The sequence below is a fragment of the Aegilops tauschii genome, chromosome 4 (genome assembly GCF_002575655.3).
Source record: "Aegilops tauschii subsp. strangulata cultivar AL8/78 chromosome 4, Aet v6.0, whole genome shotgun sequence".
NCBI lineage: Eukaryota > Viridiplantae > Streptophyta > Magnoliopsida > Poales > Poaceae > Aegilops > Aegilops tauschii.
Window position 1 is genome coordinate 196,884,338 of NC_053038.3, and position 22,891 is coordinate 196,907,228.

Below are 22,891 nucleotides of genomic sequence, written 5' to 3' on the forward strand. Positions count from 1 at the left end.
ACAAGCTTGTCGACATCCAGAAGCAATACAAGATCATCGGCAACAGGCAGGAGAAGGACTCCGTGGTTGACCACACCGAGACCATCATCGACCCCTGATACGCCAACATGAAAGAAGACAACGATACCAAGGACCTGAACACGTGGGAGGTACCTCTGAATCTAGCCTACGTAACCTACGCGGCCAAGGACGCATACGCATGCTACGACATGTACAGGCGGATCTTGGACATGAGGGCGTGTCTGCTTCCCATAACCGACGAGTACACGGACAGCCGCAGCGTCATGATCAGGCGTGCCAGGAAGGTCATGATGTTGTACTTTATCTGTTTATAAGCACCTTTATCATCTGAGTGTTTCATGCATTAGCCTATGTGTTGTAATTATCTGTTTTGTTCGAAATATTTCTTTTAAGAACCCATTAACCTGTTTGCTTTTTTTAGTGGCTATTTGCTTATGTATGTAACTTGTTCACTTGTCCGTTTAAAAAAAACTAGTTCACTCGGCTGCTGTGCTTTAAATCTCCTTCCTCCCAACATATTCCTCTTCTCAGGTGGACCCAGCAGGTCTCGTACATAGACATATGGGACCAACCACCTATCCATTTGTATTTCTTTATTTTGTTCAATCTTTCGTCCTCTTCCTATACAGCGGCTGGCCATCATAGCCTATGGCGTTGGCCAGGCCATCCCTCTACTCCCACACATTGTTCGGCGGCGGCAGCTCCACCGGCCCACCCTGCACCCGAACAAGTCAACCCTCGTACTCCCCTCCGCCTGCGTCTTCCCTCGCTTCGGTTCGTTCGGTCCAAGGTCTCGACGTTGTCCTCCGCCTTGGTGCTCTCGCCGCGGCGCCGCCATCTGTCGTTCCCAACATGGTCAGCAAAACAAGAGGAATCGGGAGACAACTGTTCGTCGAGAGGCTGACAGTCCAGGGCCCACCAGGTCCATGGCGTAGGTTTTGTTGTTTAACATGGGCAGCCCACGACATGTTTCAACATTTTTTGGATCTAATAGGTATCATGCGGCCTCTGGGCCTCCCAACCTAGCTTGTCTATAACATCAGCAGCCCAAGTTATGTTTGTTTTTTCAAGACGATGCACAGCTCAGTTCTATTTTTCTATAAGAATGCAAAACTGAACCTATGTTTTCTATAAGAATGAAAAACTGAACCTATATTTATCTCTTACTTTATTACATATATATAATAGAAACAACATAAGGTTCCGTTAAACCTGTCGTTCGTCCAACCATTTTATAGACCTTCCCACTTCCTTTATTTTTCGTTTTCATTAATCCTATATATGAATTTTCTCCCACTTTCTTTTTTGATGTAAACTGAGTTTTCTCCCAATACTTTTCCCTAGAACCAACTCAACTATCCCACGTCTACCCTAAAATATAATAATACCCCATGGGCTTGGAAGTAGTGGCATAGTTTCCTTGAGGCCATGATGAGGCCAAAGATCAACTTTTGCACCCCAGAGTACCTCGATCTAGCCCCTTGTAACAAGGAGTTGACGAAGTACACCGGGCGCTGCACCACTTTCTTCCTTGCCGTGTCCTTGGGGTTTGTCTCGTTGCTGTGCTCATTGCTGTTCTGATCCTTTTCTGCCTCTGCCATGATCTGGCCACTTTCTGCCTCATCCACCTCTCGCTGTGCTACCAAGGCCGCACATACCACTTGGTTGGTTGCCGCTAAGTAAAGCAATAACGGCTCTTGAGGTTTCGGTGCAACCAAGGTAGGCACAGACGATAGGTAGGCCTTCAATTCCTGCAGAGCTGCATCTGCTTCCGAGGTCCACTTCATAGGCCCTGCTTTCTTCAAAATTTTAAAGAACGGCAGGGCACGCTCGACAGACTTGCAAAATGAATCTGCTTAGCACGGCAACGCATCCCGTCAAGCGCCTTACATCCTTAACTGTCCTTGGTTCTTGGATCTGCTTAATGGCCTTGATCTTGTCGGGGTTGACTTCGATCCCCTGATGGGACATGAAGAATCCAAGTAGCTTGCTGGAGGGAACACCGAATACACACTTCTCCGGATTAAGCTTCAAGTTGATCTTGCACAGATTAGCAAATGTCTCCTCCAAATCCTGGATAAGGGTGGTCTTATCCTTGGTTTTGACCACGATGTCATCCATATAGGCTTCTATATTGTGTGCAACTGTGGCTCAAAACCAATCTGGACTTCTCTTGCAAAAGTGGACCCGACACTCTTTAATCCGAAAGGCATGCGGACAAAGTAGTACGTACCACATGGACTGATGAACGATGTCTTCTCCTCATCTTCTTTGGACATGAAGATCTGGTGATATCCGAAGTATGCATCCAGAAAGGAGAGCAAATCACAACCTGAAGTGGAATCCACGATTTGGTCGATGCGCGGCAAGGGAAATGGGTCCTTCGGGCAAGCCTGGTTGAGATCTGTGAAATCAATGCAAAGCCTCCATTTCCCATTCGCCTTTCGGACCACCACTGGATTTGCTAACCACGTAGGATGCAGTACTCCTCTGACCAAACCAGCTGCCTCTAGTTTCTTGATTTCCTCGGCAATGAACTGCTGCCACTCCTAGGCCTGCTTCCGGACTTTCTGCTTGACGGGTCGGGCATGTGGGCAGACAGCAAGGTGGTGCTCAATTACCTCCCTGGGAACACCGGGGATATCAGATGGTTTCCAGGAAAACACATCGATATTCTCCCACAGGAAGGCAATGAGCGTGCTTTCCTATTTGTCGTCAAGGGTGGCACTGATAGTGAAAGTACCATCAACGCCAGCCGGCCCTGCCGGGACCTTCTTCACTTGGGGTGCAGTAACCTTGGATCTCTTGCTGTTGGAACACTCCGGCACGTCGTCAATGGGTGCCGTGCACTCGGAGCGGGCACGCTTCCCGGACTCCTTGCCGGAGGTCCTACAATCCCTCTTCTTTCCTTTGCTTTCCTTGGCGGGAGCCGCTGTTGCCGTAGCCTCTGCTGCGACTACATCCCGGTACATCTTGTCCATGCAGATAATTGCATCCTTCTCATCTGACAGGATAGTGATGACTCCCAGTGGCCCAGGCATCTTCAAAGTGTTATAAGCATAGTGGGATGCTGCCATGAACTTAGCCAGGGCCGGGTGTCCCAGAATCCCATTGTATGGCACGGGGAGATCAACCACATCAAACACAATCTTCTCAGTCCGATAGTTCAATTCTCCCCCAAACGTCACCGACAACGTAATCTTTCACTTAGGATGGCTCCTATCGGGATTGACTCCTCGAAACGTGCCGGTAATCTCTAGCTCTTCTTCTCCTATCTGCAGCTTGTTGATGACTGCTGGGGAAATCAGATTCAACCTGGCCCCGCCATCCACTAACATCTTTGTGACCTCGAGGTTGCGAATTGTTGGGGAGACCAACAATGGAAAACACCCTACCGCAGTGATGCGGCCAGGGTGATCCTCCTCATCAAAGATGATGGGCGTGCGGGACCACTTGAGCGGCTTCCGGGCCTCTGGCGCTTGTTCCACAACACTGACCTCTCGTGCCCATCGCTTGAGTTGGCGATGAGAGGTGTGCAAAGATGCACCTCCATCAATGCATAGGGTGTTAGTGGCCTTCTGAAATTCTTGCTCACTGATTTCCTCTTCATTCCCTTCATCACTCACATCATCACAGATTTCCTTCTCTTGGCCCCTGGTGGGTTTTCCTTGGTTCCGAAAGGGTTTGCCGGGGCGACTTGCTTCACCGCCTCAGCCCTTACCGCCAGCAGCCTTCTAACCTTTTTCCTTATCACGCTTATCATACTCTGCCATTTGTTTCTTGACAAGCTACTCAACCTGATAACACTCCTGAAGGCCGTGGCCTTTGGTCCGGTGGATCTTGCAGTATGGCTCATCACCTTTCCCGACTTTTTCCATGGCAACGGCTTCCGGCAGGCAGTGCACGCGGCAGCTTCCTTGCCGGGGGCCTCAACCTTGACCTTCTTGCCGGTACTAGGTGTGCCCGAACCTTCTACAGTCATCACTGCCTTATCCCTTGGCTTCTTACTGCGCTTCTTGCCCTTTCTCTGACTGCTTGATTCATCTTCATCCTCTGAGTCAACATTGATGCAATCCTCCTCTCCAGGCAACTTCCTTCCTTCCTCCATCCGAGCACACTTATCCACCAGTGTGTATAGCTCCTTCACAGTCTTGGGCAACCGCACATTCACCTTAGAACGAATGCGACGGTTGCGCACATTGGACTGGAAGGCTGCTATAACGGCTGCCAGATGGATATTTGGAATATTTCTATGAACTTTACAGAATCTCTGTAAATACTTACGGAGGGTTTCTCCTTCCTTCTGTTGGAGAAGCTGCAGGTCGCTGGGCCTGCCGAGCTCTTGGTGGCCACTGGTGAAGGCACCGATGAACTCGTGGCACAAATCTGCCCATGACGAAATGGAGTTCTCCGGCAGGTGCATCAGCCAAGACCTCACATTGGACTTGAGGGCCAAAGGGAAGTAGTTGGCGAACACCTTCTCGTCTCTTCCCCCGGCAGCCTGAACAGCGATGGTGTAGATGCTCAGGAACTCTGCCGGGTTCAGCCTCCCGTCGTATTTCTCAGGTATCTCTGGTTTGAACGTGCAAACGGACGGCCAACGGACTTGCCGCAGCTCTCATGTAAAGGTAGGGCAGCCGACCTCAAAAGGTAGGCACCTGCCAACACCGAGCGTAGGCTCGTCGACGTTGAGGCCGCCGCACCCGTCGGTCTGGCGGAGATCATCGTGGCGCCAATCCATGACGACGCGCACGTCTCCCCGCCGCCTATCCTCTGGGGCTCAACGATGGCCTAGACGTTCTCGAGGGTCGGAAGAAGCCATCGAGACGTCGTCGGGGTCTTGATTCAGCTGCGCCCACGTCGGCTGCCGTGGTGGGGACTGCACGGTGGGGACGGCCCCCTCTGTTTGGCCAGCAGTACGGGCGGTTGCTGTCGCTTGGGGAGATCGTGGCGGGTCGGCCGGTCGTGAGCCCCCAGCCTCGGCGAAACCGAGTAGGCTCTGGATAGTGGCACGCCATTCATCCATCTGCTCGGCTGCTGGCGGAAACCTCAGCAGCAACAGAGCTCGAGCCATAGCCTCCGTGGTTGTGCTTGGCATAGATGTTGATGACGTCGACCACACCGTCGCCCGGCTCCTGATGGTGCCAGCGGCAGCGATGGCGGGGGTGCCGCGTCCACGTAGCTGTGGGATGACCACCTGAGTAGTGGGGTCGTGCGGTGGTGGTGCTCGAGGGTCAGCAGCCCCGTCGAGCGCAGCGGTCTGGTCGACTCACCCAGGAGGAGGCACGTTGGCCGCGGTTGCTCCCACGGTGGGGGCGGCCGGAGGGCGATGGCTCACCCCGGACCGAGCGCCGTTGCTATGGCTGTGCTCGTCGATGGGGGAGAGGGTGCAGATGGAGTGACCCCCTCGCCCACATCTTGTGGAGCATGACCGCCAAGGCATTGTTGATGCTGTCCTCCTCTGACGTCTTCAGCCCCCGTGTCGACCGCAGGGGGAGTGGCGATGGCGCCACCTGCTCCAACCACGCCCCTAGCAGCGTTCACGTCCTCATTCGCCCCCACATCCTCCAAGGCACTAGAGGCCGCGGGTGGCGGAGCCTTCGAGGTGGACGGATCGGCCGAAGGGCCGAACTTCTTCTTCTTAGGCGCCATGGTCGATGGCGTCGTCGAAGATGAAGATGGCGATGAAGATGACGCGCTGCGCACGCTTTCAGGTTTGCGCAAGCGAGCCCCCTGCCTGGCGCGCCAAAGATGTCGCGGGATATCCGCGGCCACCTATGGGACCGGGTGGCCCCTTGCTAGTTCGGCGGGGGGGGGGGGGGGGGTGGGGGGTCGCGTTGCACAAAGAGCAGATCAGCGTGCAGTAGCACGACAGAGAGCACACAAGCAATTTACCCAGGTTTGGGCCGCCGCGAGGCGTAAGACCCTACTCCTTCTTTGGTGGATTGATGGTGGAATGAGCGTGGTGACGCGTAGTACACTTGCCCGGCAGGGTTTGCCTCGGGGCCGCAGCGACTACTTGCGTATGGTGGCTTGGGTTCATCAACTTTCCAACCCTTCCTATGAGTGCCATGGGCCTCCTTTTATAGATTAAGGGGTCACCACAGTGGCAAAGTGGTCATTATCCACTGATATGATAGCGAACAGTGCTATCATACCTAACTCTGCGGGCTGAAAGGGTGCATTAAATGCACCGCTTAGTGTCACATCACTGGTCGCCCGGCAAGGCCTGCCGGGCTATCTTGCCAGCTCCGCACCTGTTCTCTTGACATGTCGCATGACGTGTGTCATCTGCGGGTTTCTTCTGTAGGAAATGGCTGCCATGTGGCGAATGGCTGCCACTTAATCATCCTGCGGCTGGACACCGCACTGATTGACGACGTGAGTCGTGTTTGAGTGGTTGGTGGGGTGGTTCCGCCCCCCGCGAGCCCCGGCAGGCTCTGTCGGGGAGCCTTGATTGCTTGCTTCTGGTGGTGGCCTCGCCCCTTGCCGGGCTCTCCTGCCCGGCAAGGGAGGCCCTTCTCTTGCTGATATCTTGCTCCTTAGGATCGATCTTGGTCCCTCTGGGTTGCATGTTGGTTCTTCAAATCCCTTGGTTCTTCAATCTCTGACTTAAGCTGGTGCTTCAATCTTGATTTTGTGCCTATGCACAGTTGGGCTACAGACCCAGGGTTTGTTGCACTGACATCGACTTCTTCCATGCCTGCACTCGGGCAAGGATCTCATTCAGCTGCGTCATCATGGACTCCAGATCCACCTCGAGAGACTCACCAGGATGCAACTCCTTGTCAATTCTTCCCATGGCGCCACGCAGCAGAGTGACGTAACCTAGAGCTTCGTCGAGGTGGTCGTCCAGTCGGAGAACGGCAAGGGCGACCTTGTCGTTAATGATCTGCCTGGTGGGGTTCAGGTCCCACTTGATCCTCTCTGTCTCTAGCTCCTCGTTGAGGCAGTATTCTATCATAAAGAAACAACACCAGAGGTCCACAATTGACCAAATCTAAATGAATGATCTGCATTCGGCTGGAAAAAAATACCAGCAAGCTTCTCATTCATCTCCGAGCAGAAATCATCGATATACTACTCGAGTGCATTCTTCTACTCGAGGAGCTAGGCTACCTTCTCCTCCAATATTTTCCTCTCCTGCTCAACGGCACCAGCCTTATCCTTGCATTTTTTTCTCCCACTCGGAGGATTCACCTTTCGCCATGACTGCATCAGCGGCAGCCTTGAGAGTCTTGATCTCCTCCTCCAGCTTGCCAACTGACGCCAGCTTCTCCTCAGCGAGCTTGGTCTTGGTCTTGGCCTCCTTCTGGGCTAGCACCAACTGCTTGTCCTTGTCTTACAGGGCCTGCTTCATGGTGTCTAAAGAAATAGAAATCACGAGCCTCTTTAAAAGTTGGGCACTCTCGCTATAAACATATGTCGAAGCAGATTGACTCGGAAGCAACTAACCTCCAAAGGTCTTGTTCTCCTTTTCTAGCCGAGCACTCTTATGCTTCTCCGTGTCCAGGTCCACTCGGAGCAAAATCACCTCGTTCTCCACGGCAGCGTAATGTGATCCCGTCTTGCAAGCTCTCTATACCATACAAAACACACTCAGCCGGAAGACATGGATAAGATCAACATCAATTACACTAAGTTCGAGATCATTTGGCTAACCACTGAGTCGGTTTGTGAAGAAGATCGAGGGCAACAACACCATGATCTTCAGTCATTCCGACGACCTTTGAGTAAGCAATGAAGAAGATCGAGGACAACAACAATCAGATCTTCAGTCGTTCGGCTCACCTCCGAGTCACCAATGAAGAAGATCGAGGACAACAACACCCTGATCTTCAATCATTCGGCTGACCTCCGAGTCAGCAATGAAGAAGATCGAGGACAACAACACCCTAATCTTCAATCATTTGGCTGACCCCTGAGTTAGCAATGAAGAAGATCCTAACCTTTGTCTCATCAGAAGGCCCACTCGGTCAGCTGAGTGCGGTCGAGCACTCTGAGTGCCACATGACAGAAACAGTTCTAAAGACTTCCACCGAGTGCCCGCAATCGGTAGTGGACTCAGGGACTACACCTAGTGGGTGCACTCAGCATGACCCCACTGGAAAGTGACTCGTGTTGATGAGCTAAAAAATGGGAATTCCTATATCTCCTCTATATGTATCTGGATTTAGCATATGTGTGATTGGATCTTGTCTATATGAGAGTTCTTCTTGTGTTCCTCTTTTATTTGCTCTCTTTCCCCCCTCCAAGTCTAAAAAGATCGACCATTAGGGTTCCACCCTACATCAGGAGGGCCATGCTCTTGCCGATCCATAGCCGACCTTTCTTGCAGATGAGGCCTTTGTACAGCTTGTAGCGTTCGTTGTTAGGACTGGTGATGGCTAGTTACGTGAGCCGCTCCTGTGTAACGACGTCCGTGGCATAGGAGTTAGCCACTTCCTGAACCCAGGTAGGTTGAGACAGCGAAAGGGCGTCTATGTTGAGTGCATCTCCCACCCGTGAGAGAGCGTCGACTGCTCGATTGTCGCTACCGCGTTGGTACACAAACTTGAACTCTAATCCCACCAGTTTCGCCATCGCCTTGTGCATAAGATCCATGAAAGGTTGTTGATCTTGCAGGTTGCAGAGGCTTTTGTGATCAACAATGATGGTGAATGGGCCACCCTGGAGGTACGCGCGCCACTTATCTACCGCCATCATGACTGCGATGAACTCCTTTTCGTAGGCGCAGACCTTTTGGTTGTGAAAAACACTCAGTGTCGGTGCAACAAACATCCGCATTTGTTGACCAGACTCATACACAGGCGTGTTGACAATCATACATCCAGCACCAACGTGTAACGCAAGGCCAAGCCAGAGAAATCGCCCTTCATGAGATCAAGGAGCGCATCAAGAAGATCAAGATTCCAAGGGAAGTGTCCTTTGCTGGTCAGACGAGGCCAGTAAGGTCGATGCAGTAGATAAGAGTAGGATCAAGCCGCGCTAGCCACGTCTCCGAGACGGACGGAGACCAAAGCATGCACCCCTCCAAGACGGACGGAGACCAAAACATGCCAGTTACCATCGCCGACCGCACCATGACACCAGTCACTTATCGATGCGGTGTCGAGCCCCCGGGCGACTAAGTGGCTCTGACTAAGCACATGGCGGTTTACCAGAAGACAGATCACACCCGTTTGACACCCGTCGAGGGGTGTGTCAAGACAATAAGTAGAAGCTGGCTAAGCGGCGATATAAGCTGGCCAGGGATGCATCCCCGCATGCCACCTAAGGTAGCATTTATGGCAATTTTTCCTAAGTGCCAGAGTTAGGTATGATAGCACTGTTGGCTATTTAATCACAGGATAATGTCTGTTTTGCCACTGTGGTTACCCCTTGAGCTATAAAAGGAGGTCCAAGGCAACCTAGAGAGGGATTTGGATCTTGTCACACTTGTACTCGCGTAGCAGCTCTCCCCGAGGCCATCTTGCCGGGTTTGGGTGCTGCATGTCATCGTGTTCTTCTATCCAATCCACCAAAGCAGGAGTAGGGTTTTATGCTTCTCAGTGGCCTAAACCTGGGTAAAACCACCAGAGTCTCGTCGTCATGCTTCTTCATGGCCTTCGCTCTTTGTGCAACGTGATCTCCCCCCTGTCGAACCACAAGGGGCCCGTGGCCCCATAGCTGATCGTGTCCACCCCGAGATCATTGGCGCGCCAGGTAGGGTATAAATCGCTTGCGGGAATGCAAAGTTGTGAACAGTGTGTCGATGTTCATCATCCTCAGCTTCTACGTCCATGGCGCCCAAGAACAAACTCGGCGCGACTGCACACCCCTCCACTTCGAAGGGCCCCTTGCACGTAGCTATGGACGTCATAGGCACCGCGGCGGCGTTGGATGAGGCGGGTACCGCGGGTGACGCGACCGACGTAGGCGGAGCCGTCATTCTGTTCCCCGTGGTCAAAGCAGGAGCGGGAAACACCAGGGCTGGGATGCATCAGCAGCATCTTGACGAGCTTGGCCCAGAAGCCACGGGTGGAGGGGACACCCAGTCTCTACCTTCCCACCGCACTAGCGGACGCAGTCACAACAGTGACACCCGCTCCTGCGCGAGCCGCGATCCTCTAGTTGCACTCACCACGGGCGCGACTGTAAGGCGTACACCTTGCCCAGAGCAAGACGAGCAACACGGAGCATCAAACGGGGCCGTCGGCTCCCAAGCGCGGAGTAATCATTGCCAGACCGCCTTGGCGATCGGTTCACGGTGGCAAGAATGCGGCGACGCTCTTGCTGGTTCTGCCAGGAGTCAAGCGACGTCGCGGTCTGCCTCATTAGCCATGCCAAGCATGGCCACGGAAGCAATGGCGCGGGCCCAACTCCTGTTGAATTTTCCACCTGCGGCTGACAAGATGGATGAGTGGAGAGCCACCATCCACAGCTTGATTGGCTTTACTAAAGCCGGTAAATCACAGCATGCGGAGCCGTTGCAATGCCCACGAACAACGATGTGGCCCAGGCTGATGGCCGCGTCGAGGAGGCTACATGAATAGTGCAAACCCTCCGCGATAGCAGGCCCAGTAGCCTCACCAAACTCAACGTGTCGACGAGCCCGACGAGACGTTGATGGCTTCGTCTGGCCCGCAAACCCGCTAGAATTAGTGGCGGGTTGTGGAGGACCGGCGGAAGGAAGACGCGCACGTCACCATAGAGCGACGCCGGGAGGCACACCATCAATCCAATAGACGCAATGGCCCAGACGTTGACGAACCCTCGCCCAGTGTTGGCGGTTACTTGCCTTATGAGGTTGGGTGCCCCGCCTTCACTCGTGAGCTACGGCAGGTCCACTGGCCATCTGCCCGAGCCTTCAAGCCTGAACTACCGGAAAAATACAACGGAAAATTAAACTCGGCAGAGTTTTTGGGCATCTACACGATTGCCGTTCAAGCCGCCGGGGCAGAGATGAGAAGGTGCTCGCCAACTATTTCCCTTTGGCGCTCAAGCCAAATATGAGATCATGGCTGATGCACCTGCCGGAAAACTCTATTTCCTCATGGGCTGACTTGTGTAATGAGTTTGTTGGCGCCTTCACAGGTGGCCACCAAGAGCCTGGACAGCCAAGTGACTTGCAAGTCCTCCCGCGGAAGGAAGGGGAGGATTTGTGTAAATATATACAGAGGTTCAGTCGAGTACACTATAACATCATAGAGATGCACCCAGCAGCCGTGATTGCCCATTCCATTCGAACATGCGCAACACGAGGATGCGGGCCAAAATGAATGTCCGGCTGCCCAAGACCGTCAATGAGTTGTACACCTTGGCGGATAAGTGTGTGCAGGCTAAAGAAGGAAGGCGACTCCCCAGAGAGGAGGCTGGCGTCGAGATTAATTCAGATGATGAGGACGATGCCGCCCACCCGAAGAGGAGAAGCCGGAGGCACAATAGGAAACACAAAGAGAAGACAAATTGGTCGTTGAGAGCTCTGGTGATCTTAGTGCCGACAAGAAGGCCAAAAACTAGGTCCCCAGCAAGGGAGCTGCCACGTGCGCTGATTGTTGGGAGGCTACGGCAGCAGAGAAAGCTGGGAAATCCGATGGACCATACTGCAAAATCCACCGCACAAAAGGTCATGATCTCCAAGAGTGCGACCAAGTTGAGCAGCTTGTTAAGAAACAAAAGGGTGAATACGAGAAGCGTGACAGGGAGAAAGGCCAAGAGGGTGCTGGCTGAAAATTTCGTGGTGGTAGAGGGGGCTGTCGTGGCAAAGCCCCGCAGCAATAGGAAAAACCTGCTAGAGGTCATGAAAAGAAAGAAGAAGAAGAAGACGGGAGTGATGAAGAGGATGAGGAACAAACCAGGGAGCAAGAATTCCAGAGGGCAACCGAAGCCATGTGTATTGATGGAGGTGCATCTTTGCACTCCTCCCACCACCGGCTCAAGCAGTGGGCGCGTGAGGTCAATGTCGTGGAGCCAGCTGCAGACTCCCAAAGGCCACTTAAATGGTCCCGCACGCCTATCATCTCTGACGAGGAGGATCACCCTGACCGTACCACTGTGGTTGGGTGTTTGCCGTTGTTGGTTTCCCCGACAATCCGCAACCTCAAGGTAACAAAGATGCTAGTTGATGGTGGGGCTGGGCTGAACTTAATCTCCCCTAGAGTGGTTGGCAAGTTGCAGATCCCTGATGAGGAGCTCAAGGCTACAGGTACGTTCCAAGGAATCAACCCCGCCAGGAACCGGCCCAAGGGGAAGGTTACATTGCCTCTGACATTTGGCGGAGAACTGAATTATCAGACCGAGAGAGTCGTGTTCAACGTTCTTGAACCTCATTTGCCTTACAATGGAGTTCTTGGTCGTCCAGCTCTCACAAAATCATGGCAGCATCCCATTATGCCTACAACACCTTGAAGATGCCAGGTGAGGGAGTCCTGGTTTAGGGGGTCCCCGGGCGTCCGGGCTATGTGACATGGGCCGGACTGGTGGGCCGTGAAGATACAAGATAGAAGGCCTTCCCCCGTGTCTGGATGGGACTCTCCTTTGCGTGGATGGCAAGCTTGGCGTTCGGATGCATATTTTCCTTTCTCTGTAAACCGACAATATACAACCCTAGGCCTCTCCGGTGTCTATATAAACCGGAGGGTTTAGTCCGTAGAGGCTAAGACAAATCATACAGGCTAGACATCTAGGGTTTAGCCATTACGATCTCGAGGTAGATCAACTCTTCTAAACCCTGTACTCATCAAAGTCAATCAAGAAGGAAGTAGGGTATTACCTCCATTAAGAAGCCCCGAACCTGGGTAAACATCGTGTCCCCTCCCTCTTGTTACCTTCGATCCTCACACGCACAGTTCGGTACCTGTAACACCCCGGATGTAACTTGCCATATTTGTAACTCCGACTCTTGCCATTTTCGGCTATGTGTTATGATATTCTTTACGCGGTCGGGTGATTTATGGGACCCCCTTGACAGTTCGCCTTGAATAAAACTCCTCCAGCAAGGCCCAACTTTGGTTTACCATTTGCCGCCTAAGCCTTTTCCCCCGGGTTTTCGCGAGCCCGAGGGTCATCTTTATTTTAAACCCCCGGGCCAGTGTTCCTCTGAGTGCTGGTCCAAACTAGAGCCACTTGCAGCGCCACCTCGGGGAAACTCGAGGTTTGGTTTTAGTTGTACGTAGTGTTCATCCGGTGTGCCCTGAGAACGATATGTGCAGCTCCTATCGGGATTTGTCGGCACATTCGGGCGGCTTTGCTGGTCTTGTTTTACCATTGTCGAAATGTCTTGTAAACCGGGATTCCGAGACTGATCGGGTCTTCCCGGGAGAAGGTTTATCCTTCGTTGACCGTGAGAGCTTATGATGGGCTAAGTTGGGACACCCCTACATGGTATTATCTTTCGAAAGCCGTGCCCGCGGTTATTTGGCAGATGGGAATTTGTTAATATCCGGTTGTAGAGAACTTGACACTTAACCCTAATTAAAACGCATCAACCGCGTGTGTAGCCGTGATGGTCTCTTCTCGGCGGAGTCCGGGAAGTGAACACGGTTTCTGGGTTATGTTTGACGTAAGTAGGAGTTCAGGATCACTTCTTGATCATTGCTAGTTCAAGACCGTTCCGTTGCTTCTCTTCTCGCTCTCATTTGCGTATGTTAGCCACCATATATGCTTAGTGCTTGCTGCAGCTCCACCTCATTACCTCATCTTTCCTATAAGCTTAAATAGTCTTGATCTCGCGGGTGTGAGATTGCTGAGTCCTCGTGACTCACAGATACTTCCAAACAGTTGCAGGTGCCGAGGATACCAGTGCAGGTGACGCAACTGAGCTCAAGTGGGAGGTCAATGAAGATCTTGTTCGTTGTGTTGTTTCTTTTCATGTTGATCAGTAGTGGTGCCCAGTTGGGACGATCAGGGATCTAGCAGTTGGGTTGTCTTCTTTTATTTTGGTTTCGTAGTCGGACCTATGTGTGTATCTCTGAATGATGTATGTTTTATTTATGTATTGTGTGAAGTGGCGATTGTAAGCCAACTCTTTATCCCATTCTTGTTCATTACATGGGATTGTGTGAAGATGGCCCTTCTTGCGACTAAACCACAATGCGGTTATGCCTCTAAGTCGTGCCTCGACACGTGGGATATATAGCCGCATCGTGGGCGTTACAAGTTGGTAATCAGAGCCATCCCCGACTTAGGAGCCCCCTGCTTGATCGAATCGCTGGCGTTGTTGAGTCTAGAGCAAAAATGTTTTGAGTCTTAGGATTATATATATCGGAGAGTAGGATTCTTTTTACTCCTCAGTCCCTTCGTCGCTCTGGTGAGGCCTCCTGACGTAGAAGTTTTGACTCTTCTCTCCTCAAATTTCACTAAAAAAAATTTAGGATCACGCGGGTATCTTGGAATCGTTCCGATGGTTTTGTGCGAGAACATTTTTCTTGGTGCCTCCTGACATTTAGGGGTTGTGGCAGTGTCCCGGGGAGTTGAGCTCCGAGGTGTTGTCGTCACAATTTTATCGTTGCAATTCTGGAATACCTGAGTTTCGCCGACATCGAAATCTCTTTTATGCAGTTGTTGGTGAGATCACCTCGACGTCACCCAGTACTGGGGCGGGAGTTTGGGAGTATTGCCATAACTTGTATAACGGATGTTTTTCAAAGGTTGAGGTAAACGATTTCCGAAGGTTTCTTGGTTATGTGTTGACGGATGGATACAGCTGGATCTAGGGATTGCTAGTTTGGGTGATATATTTTGTGTCCCCTGTATCCCCTACACCAGATTGCATAACCAGAAAGTTTCGGGAGTTTATAAGTGGGAATTCAAGTAGCCTTAGGACATCTTTCCGACAGACGCATGATATGAGATTGGGGTTCGACGTCTAGTGGTCCGCCTTTCCACGGTTGATTTTACAGTGGTCTCGTAGTGTCTTAAAGAGTCCTTGGCTATGCCGACTCGGGGACGCTTCGTATGTCATGTGCACTGCCTTGTACATGATGGTGCTGTACGATTGAGCCCGTGTGGGCCCCACCACGAAAACTTCGGATGAAATCTCTATCATATGTTTGTTCCGGCTTATTCTGCAAGCCAATACTTTGTTTTGTTTTGTATTGTGGTATTCGAGTTGCTTCGAAGTCATATGTTGATTCCATATCTTTTTCAAGTGGCTTCTCAACTTATGGAAGTGTGATGATTTACTACGGAATTCATTCGTTCATCTTCGTTCGAATGTTTATTATGAAGACTATATGTTGCAATTTCTATCCGTTGATTCTACTTATCTATTTGTCTATCAAGATGCTAACGGATGTCACCCTCTTCAGGATGGCTCCGCCAACGCGTCAGAATCCGGATCGCAATGAAGGGAGTCAAGCGAACCCTCCGCTACCACCTCCACCTCCGGAGGCATGGCAAGCTATCATGGCAGCCACCAACGCCAATGCTCAAATGATTCTGCAACTCTTGCAAGAACGTACTCAAGGGCAAGGCAATCAAGGTCAAGGCAACAATCAGTTTCACTTTGCTACTCTCAACCAGTTTCTCGCAAATCAGCCCAAGTCTTTCAGCTACTGTGCCGAGGCCACGGATGCCGATGATTGGCTCGTGGACATCAACAAGCATTTTGAATGTAGCAATGTCAGGCCTGAGGACTATGTCAAGTTCGCTTCTTTTCAGCTCAAGGACCAAGTTGCTGATTGGTATCAACAATACAAAGATTCCAGAGGAGGTCGTGTGATCACTTGGACTGACTTCTGTCGGGACTTCAAAGCGCACCACATTCCACAAAGTGTTGTTGAGAGCAAGCGTGAGGAGTTCCGCAATCTCAAGCAAGGCAACATGTCAGTGTATCAATACAACATCCAGTTTCAGAAACTTGCTCGCTTCGCTAAACAAGACGTTCCTGATGAGAAGAGTATGATCTATCACTTCAGAGGTGGCCTTAAGGAGGATCTGCAGTTAGCTCTCGTTCTTGTTGAGCCTACTCAGTTTGATCAATTCTATAATATGGCACTGAAGCAAGAGGCTGCTCAGCTCAAGTGTGAGGCTTCTAAGAAGAGAGTCAGGGACGCAGTTCAGTCTTCTTCTTCCTCACTTGTGACAGCTAAGCAACAGAAGTTCTGGTTGCCTCCTCCTCCTTCGTTTCGTCAGCCTTACCAGCAGAAGAACAAAGGTGGCCATGCTTCTTCCAACTCTTCCAACTCTGGCTATCAGAACAAGTCTCAGAATCAAGCTCCAAAGTCCAATGCTCCTTATCACCGTCCACTCTCAGAGGTGACTTGCAACAAGTGTCAGCAGAAAGGTCACTATGCTAACAAGTGCTTCAACCAAAGGCGTCTGCCTCCTCCTCCTCCCGTCAGATCTTCCAGCAATGCAGTGGTCAAGCATAATCCAAAGTCTGCAAAGGTGAACATGATGAATGCAGCTCAAGCGGAGGAATCTACTGATGTGATAATGGGTAATCTTCCTGTTAATGATATTCCTGCAAAAGTTCTTTTTGATACTGGTGCATCGCTTTGTTTCATGTCAAGACCGTTTTTTGCCAAGCATGAGTTTTCCTGGTCTTATCTGGATAAACCATTGGGTGTTATTTCTCCGGGGAAGTCAATGAGAGCCAACTCGATAGTTCCGGATGTTTCCATCAAGATGGGAAACTATAAATTTTTGTCTTCTCCAGTTGTTCTTGGTGGACTCGAATGAAGCGAGAAATTGCTCAATTCGTGAATGAATGTGATGTCTGTCGAAGGGTGAAAGCAGAACATCAACGACCAGCTGGTCTCCTCCAACCTCTTGCTATCCCAGAATGGAAGTTTGATCATATCGAAATGGACTTCGTGACTGGTTTTCCAAAGTCCAAGCGCGGAAATGATGCTATCTTTGTTGTCATTGACAAGCTTTCTAAAGTGGCTCATTTCCTTCCTATCAAAGAATCCATCACAGCAGCTCAGCTGGCAGAGCTTTACACCTCCAGAATTGTCTCCTTGCACGGCATTCCACAATTGATTTCTTTAGATCGTGGAAGCATCTTCACCTCTAAGTTCTGGGACTCCTTCCAGAAGGCCATGGGCACAAACATTCGCTTCAGCACAGCTTTCCATCCTCAAACTAGTGGCCAAGTCGAGCGAGTCAATCAAATTCTTGAAGATATGCTCAGGGCTTGTGTCATTTCCTTTGGCATGAAATGGGAAGATTGTCTTCCATATGCTGAATTCTCCTACAACAACAGCTTCCAAGCGAGTTCGGGCAAGGCCCCATTCGAGATTCTCTATGGCAGAAAGTGTCGTACTCCTCTTAATTGGTCAGAGACTGGTGAACGCCAACTTCTTGGCAATGACTTAATCACTGAAGCTGAAGAAATGTGTAAAGTCATCCGTGATAATCTCAAAGCCGCGCAATCGCGTCAGAAGAGTTACTATGATAGTAAGCATCGTGATTTGAATTTCGAGATCGGAGACCATGTCTACCTCCGCGTCTCTCCAATGAAAGGCACTCGTCGCTTCGGTATCAAAGGGAAGCTTGCACCTAGATACGTGGGTCCTTTCAAGATCATTGGCAAAAGAGGCGACCTCGCCTATCAACTTGAGCTTCCTTCCAACTTCGCGAACGTGCACGATGTGTTCCACGTGTCACAGCTCCGCAAGTGCTTCAAGACGCCTGAGCGCACTATCGACTTTGAAGAGATTGACCTCCAAGAAGATTTGTCTTATCATGAGCACCCCATTGCTATTCTTGAAGAAACTGAGCGCAAGACTCGCAACAAGTCAATCAAATTCCTGAAAGTGAAGTGGTCGCACCATTCCGACCGGGAAGCCACCTGGGAACGCGAGGACCATCTCCGTTCCGAATATCCGGAGTTCTTTCAGTCCTAGATCTCGGGACGAGATCCTCTCGTAGTGGTGGAGTGTTGTAACACCCCGGATGTAACTTGCCATATTTGTAACTCCGACTCTTGCCATTTTCGGCTATGTGTTATGATATTCCTTACGCGGTCGGGTGATTTATGGGACCCCCTTGACAGTTCGCCTTGAATAAAACTCCTCCAGCAAGGCCCAACTTTGGTTTACCATTTGCCGCCTAAGCCTTTTCCCCCGGGTTTTCGCGAGCCCGAGGGTCATCTTTATTTTAAACCCCCGGGCCAGTGTTCCTCTGAGTGCTGGTCCAAACTAGAGCCACTTGCAGCGCCACCTCGGGGAAACTCGAGGTTTGGTTTTAGTTGTACGTAGTGTTCATCCGGTGTGCCCTGAGAACGAGATATGTGCAGCTCCTATCGGGATTTGTCGGCACATTCGGGCGGCTTTGCTGGTCTTGTTTTACCATTGTCGAAATGTCTTGTAAACCGGGATTCCGAGACTGATCGGGTCTTCCCGGGAGAAGGTTTATCCTTCGTTGACCGTGAGAGCTTATGATGGGCTAAGTTGGGACACCCCTGCAGGGTATTATCTTTCGAAAGCCGTGCCCGCGGTTATGTGGCAGATGGGAATTTGTTAATATCCGGTTGTAGAGAACTTGACACTTGACCCTAATTAAAACGCATCAACCGCGTGTGTAGCCGTGATGGTCTCTTCTCGGCGGAGTCCGGGAAGTGAACACGGTTTCTGGGTTATGTTTGACGTAAGTAGGAGTTCAGGATCACTTCTTGATCATTGCTAGTTCACGACCGTTCCGTTGCTTCTCTTCTCGCTCTCATTTGCGTATGTTACCCACCATATATGCTTAGTGCTTGCTGCAGCTCCACCTCATTACCTCATCTTTCCTATAAGCTTAAATAGTCTTGATCTCGCGGGTGTGAGATTGCTGAGTCCTCGTGAATCACAGATACTTCCAAACAGTTGCAGGTGCCGAGGATACCAGTGCAGGTGACGCAACTGAGCTCAAGTGGGAGCTCGATGAAGATCTTGTTCGTTGTGTTGTTTCTTTTCATGTTGATCAGTAGTGGTGCCCAGTTGGGACGATCAGGGATCTAGCAGTTGGGTTGTCTTCTTTTATTTTGGTTCCGTAGTCGGACCTATGTGTGTATCTCTGAATGATGTATGTTTTATTTATGTGTTGTGTGAAGTGGCGATTGTAAGCCAACTCTTTATCCCATTCTTGTTCATTACATGGGATTGTGTGAAGATGACCCTTCTTGCGACTAAACCACAATGCGGTTATGCCTCTAAGTCGTGCCTCGACACGTGGGAGATATAGCCGCATCGTGGGCGTTATAGTACCCCCTACCCAAGATCGGCCGGCTTTGACACCAACATTGGTGCTTTCATTGAGAGTTCCACTGTGCCATCGACAGAAGGTTCGATGGCTCGATCAATCATCTACAATGATGCCGTTTCGGGGGAGACTTTCCTCCCCGGCCAAATTTTCGTATTCGGCGGCTTCGCACTGCGCGCCAACTCGATTGGCCACCTTGAGCAGATCGATAGCTACGCCCCTGGTCATCAGATCAGTTTCAGGAACTTAAACTATGTCGCTGATATCCGAGGAGACTTGATCTTCGAAGGATTCGCGGCCCCAACCACCGCTCTGGCCTTAGATCTAGACCAGACTACCGGGGTCCGAAGATGGGAGTTTGGAGCCCGCCGGACTCTCTGAAATTATGGAGCTCGCTGCCGAAGATCCGGAGGGGACTGCGTCATCGGCAAGCCCGGAGTCAAACCGGACTCCCCTTGTCATTGAAAGGCCGGACTCCCCCTGGACACCCGCGCCGAACTCTCGAGGTCCATGTCAAGCGAGGATGGCCAGGAGGATCCCGCCCCGCCTAGCTCCAAGGACATTCGCTTCCCCGTCCAAACCTCGCTTTTGAGCAAGGCTCTGGATCTAATGTGATCCCACGTTATTACAGAGGAATCACCTCCGAACTACGCTCAGCCCGGACTAGGGGCTGAAAGCGGGGAATTTTACATCCCACCCACCACCCACTTCATAGCCACTCTCGAAGATCTAACCGACATGCTGGACTACGCCTCCGAAGACATCGACGGCATGGACGACGATGCCGGAGAAGAACAAGGCCAAGACCTACCGTTTACCGGACGTTGGACGACCACCTCCACATATGACGTGTATATGGTGGACACACCCAAAGAGGATGACGGTGACGTCAGTAAGGATCCGGCCGAGGACAAGTCTGCTGAGGCACCTCCAAAGCGTCGACGCCAGCGGCGCCGCTCAAAATCACATCGTGGAAAAGACAGCAATACCGGCACCGGAGACAATGACACTCCAAAGAACGCCGAAGACCCCGAAGCCCCCGTCGAACCAACATCCGAACAGGATGATTGGGAGGATGGGCAAGTTAACGCCAACGATCCAGTCGGGAACGAGGACTCGGAGGATAGTAACTATCTACCGATCTCCGAGGATGACGTGAGCCTCGGCACCGAAGATTTCATCATGCCAGAGTAACCCCTCGAGCAGGAGCGCTTTAAGTGCCAGCTAATCGCCACTACGAGAAGCCTAAAAAGAAGCAGCAACATCTCCAAGCCGAACAGGATACGCTCAATGACAAATGGACTAAAGTCCTGGCTGCCGAAGAATACGACCTCGAACGCCCAACAAAGAGCTACCCGAAGCGCGAGATACTACCACAATTTGACGACGAGGCTCTTGAGCCAATACCGCCAAAGTATAAAGCTGCTGACGAACCTGACCGACCACCACGTGGACGGGACAGAGCGGCTACTCATGCCGAACAACAACCCGCACCTCCCCGCTGTAGAGGCAAGGAGGTAGCAGCTACAGGCTACACCTATGACCTACGTAAGGACCTAGACAATAGAGCCGGTCAGACCAAATCAATCTATGGATCAAGGGGGCGTGCTCCAACACGAGAAGACGGTCACCAGACCTGGCATGACAAGCACAACCTCACCCGGGCCGAAAACCGCACACGGACTTCATCCAAACTGCGTCACGACATCGCCCGATACAGAGGCGCCGCACACCCCTTATGCTTCACTGACGAGGTAATGGAGCATGAGTTCCCAGAAAGGTTTAAACCCGTGAACATTGAATCATACGATGAAACGACAGATCCTATAGTATGGATTGAAGATTTTCTTCTCCATATCCACATGGCTTGCGGTGATGATCTCCATGCCATCAAGTACCTCCCGCTAAAATTAAAGGGACCAGCTCGGCACCGGCTAAACAGCCTCCCAGAAAACTCCATTGGTAGCTGGGAAGATTTGGAAGATGCCTTTAGAGACAACTTCCAAGGTACCTATGTTCGGCCCCCAGATGCCGATGACCTCAGTCACATAGTCCAGCAACCCGGAGAGTCAGCCCGGAAACTCTGGACCAGGTTCTTAATTGAAAAGAACCAAATTGTTGATTGTCCGGACGCCGAAGCCCTTGCGGCCTTTAAACACAGCGTCCGTGACGAGTGGCCCGCCCGACACCTCGGCCAAGAAAAACAAAAGTCTATGGCAGCTCTCACAGCACTTATGACCCGCTTTTGCACGGGAGAAGATAGTTGGTTAGCTCGTAGAAGCAACAACACCAGTGACCCTGGCACCTCCGAAGCCAGAGATGGCAACAGCAAGCCACGATGCAACAAACACAAGCGTCGAAACAACAATGAAAATACCGAAGACACAGCGGTCAACGCCGGATTCAGTGGCTCTAAACCCGGTCAGCAGAAGAGGCCATTCAAAGGAAACAAAGATGGTCCATCCAGTCTGGACCGAATACTAGATAGGCCTTGCCAGATCCATGGCACCCTTGACAAGGCTTCCAAACATACCAATAGAAATTGTTGGGTCTTTAAACAGGCCGGTAAGCTAAACACCCAACATAAGGGGGAAAGGGCCGCCCAGCGAGGATGATGATGAAGAGCCTCGCCCATCGAACACAGGGGGACAGAAGACATTTCCCCCCAAGGTAAAAACGGTGAATATGATATATGCTACACATATCCCCAAGAGGGAGCGCAAGCGCGCACTACGGGACGTCTATGCCATAGAGCCAATCGCCCCAAAATTCAACCCATGGTCCGCCTGCCCGATCACTTTCAATCACAGAGACCACCAGACCAGTATCCGTCATGGAGGTTCGGCAGCATTGGTCCTTGACCCAATTATCGATGGATTCCATCTCACGCGAGTCCTTATGGACGGCGGCAACAGCCTTAACCTGCTTTATCAGGACACTATCCGCAAAATGGGCATTGATCCGTCAAGAATCAAGCCCACGAAAACCACCTTTAAAGGAGTAATACCTGGTGTAGAAGCCTGCTGCACGGGCTCAATAACAATGGAAATGGTCTTCGGTTCGCGGGACAACTTCCGAACCGAAGACTTGATCTTCGACGTCGTCCCTTTCCGCAGTGGTTATCACGCACTGCTTGGGAGAACCGCCTTCGCCCGCTTCAACGCGGTCCCGCATTATGCTTACTTAAAGCTCAAAATGCCTAGACCCCGCGGCGTTATCACAGTTAATGGAAACATGGAGCGCTCCCTCTGTACTGAGGAGCATACCGCGGCCCTCGTAGCCGAAGTACAGGGTGGCCTTATTAAGCCAAAAACCAAAACAGTAGTCAAGCCCTCGGACACTGTCAAGCTAGTCCGGTCTACCCTGCGGAATGGAAGTCCGACTCGTCCAGAGCTAGATTAACACTTTCGCCTCTGTCAAAGCCCCAACCCGATAGCGGCATACGTACCACGCGTACATAACTACGCATTAAAGATAACATGGGCAAGGATGGAGGCATAGTAAAAATAAAGTCCACGATACGGCTCGACCCTATCCGGACCTTCATATTTTTCCACCTTTTTCTTTTTCTTTTTTTAGGTTCTTTACAACCCACATCATTTTCCGATGGTACCAAGGGCCCCTTTCTAGGCCCCTTATGTATACTCGATCGATGATCCTCTCAAAGGATCATACACCAAGGCGAAAAGCAGCGTAGACG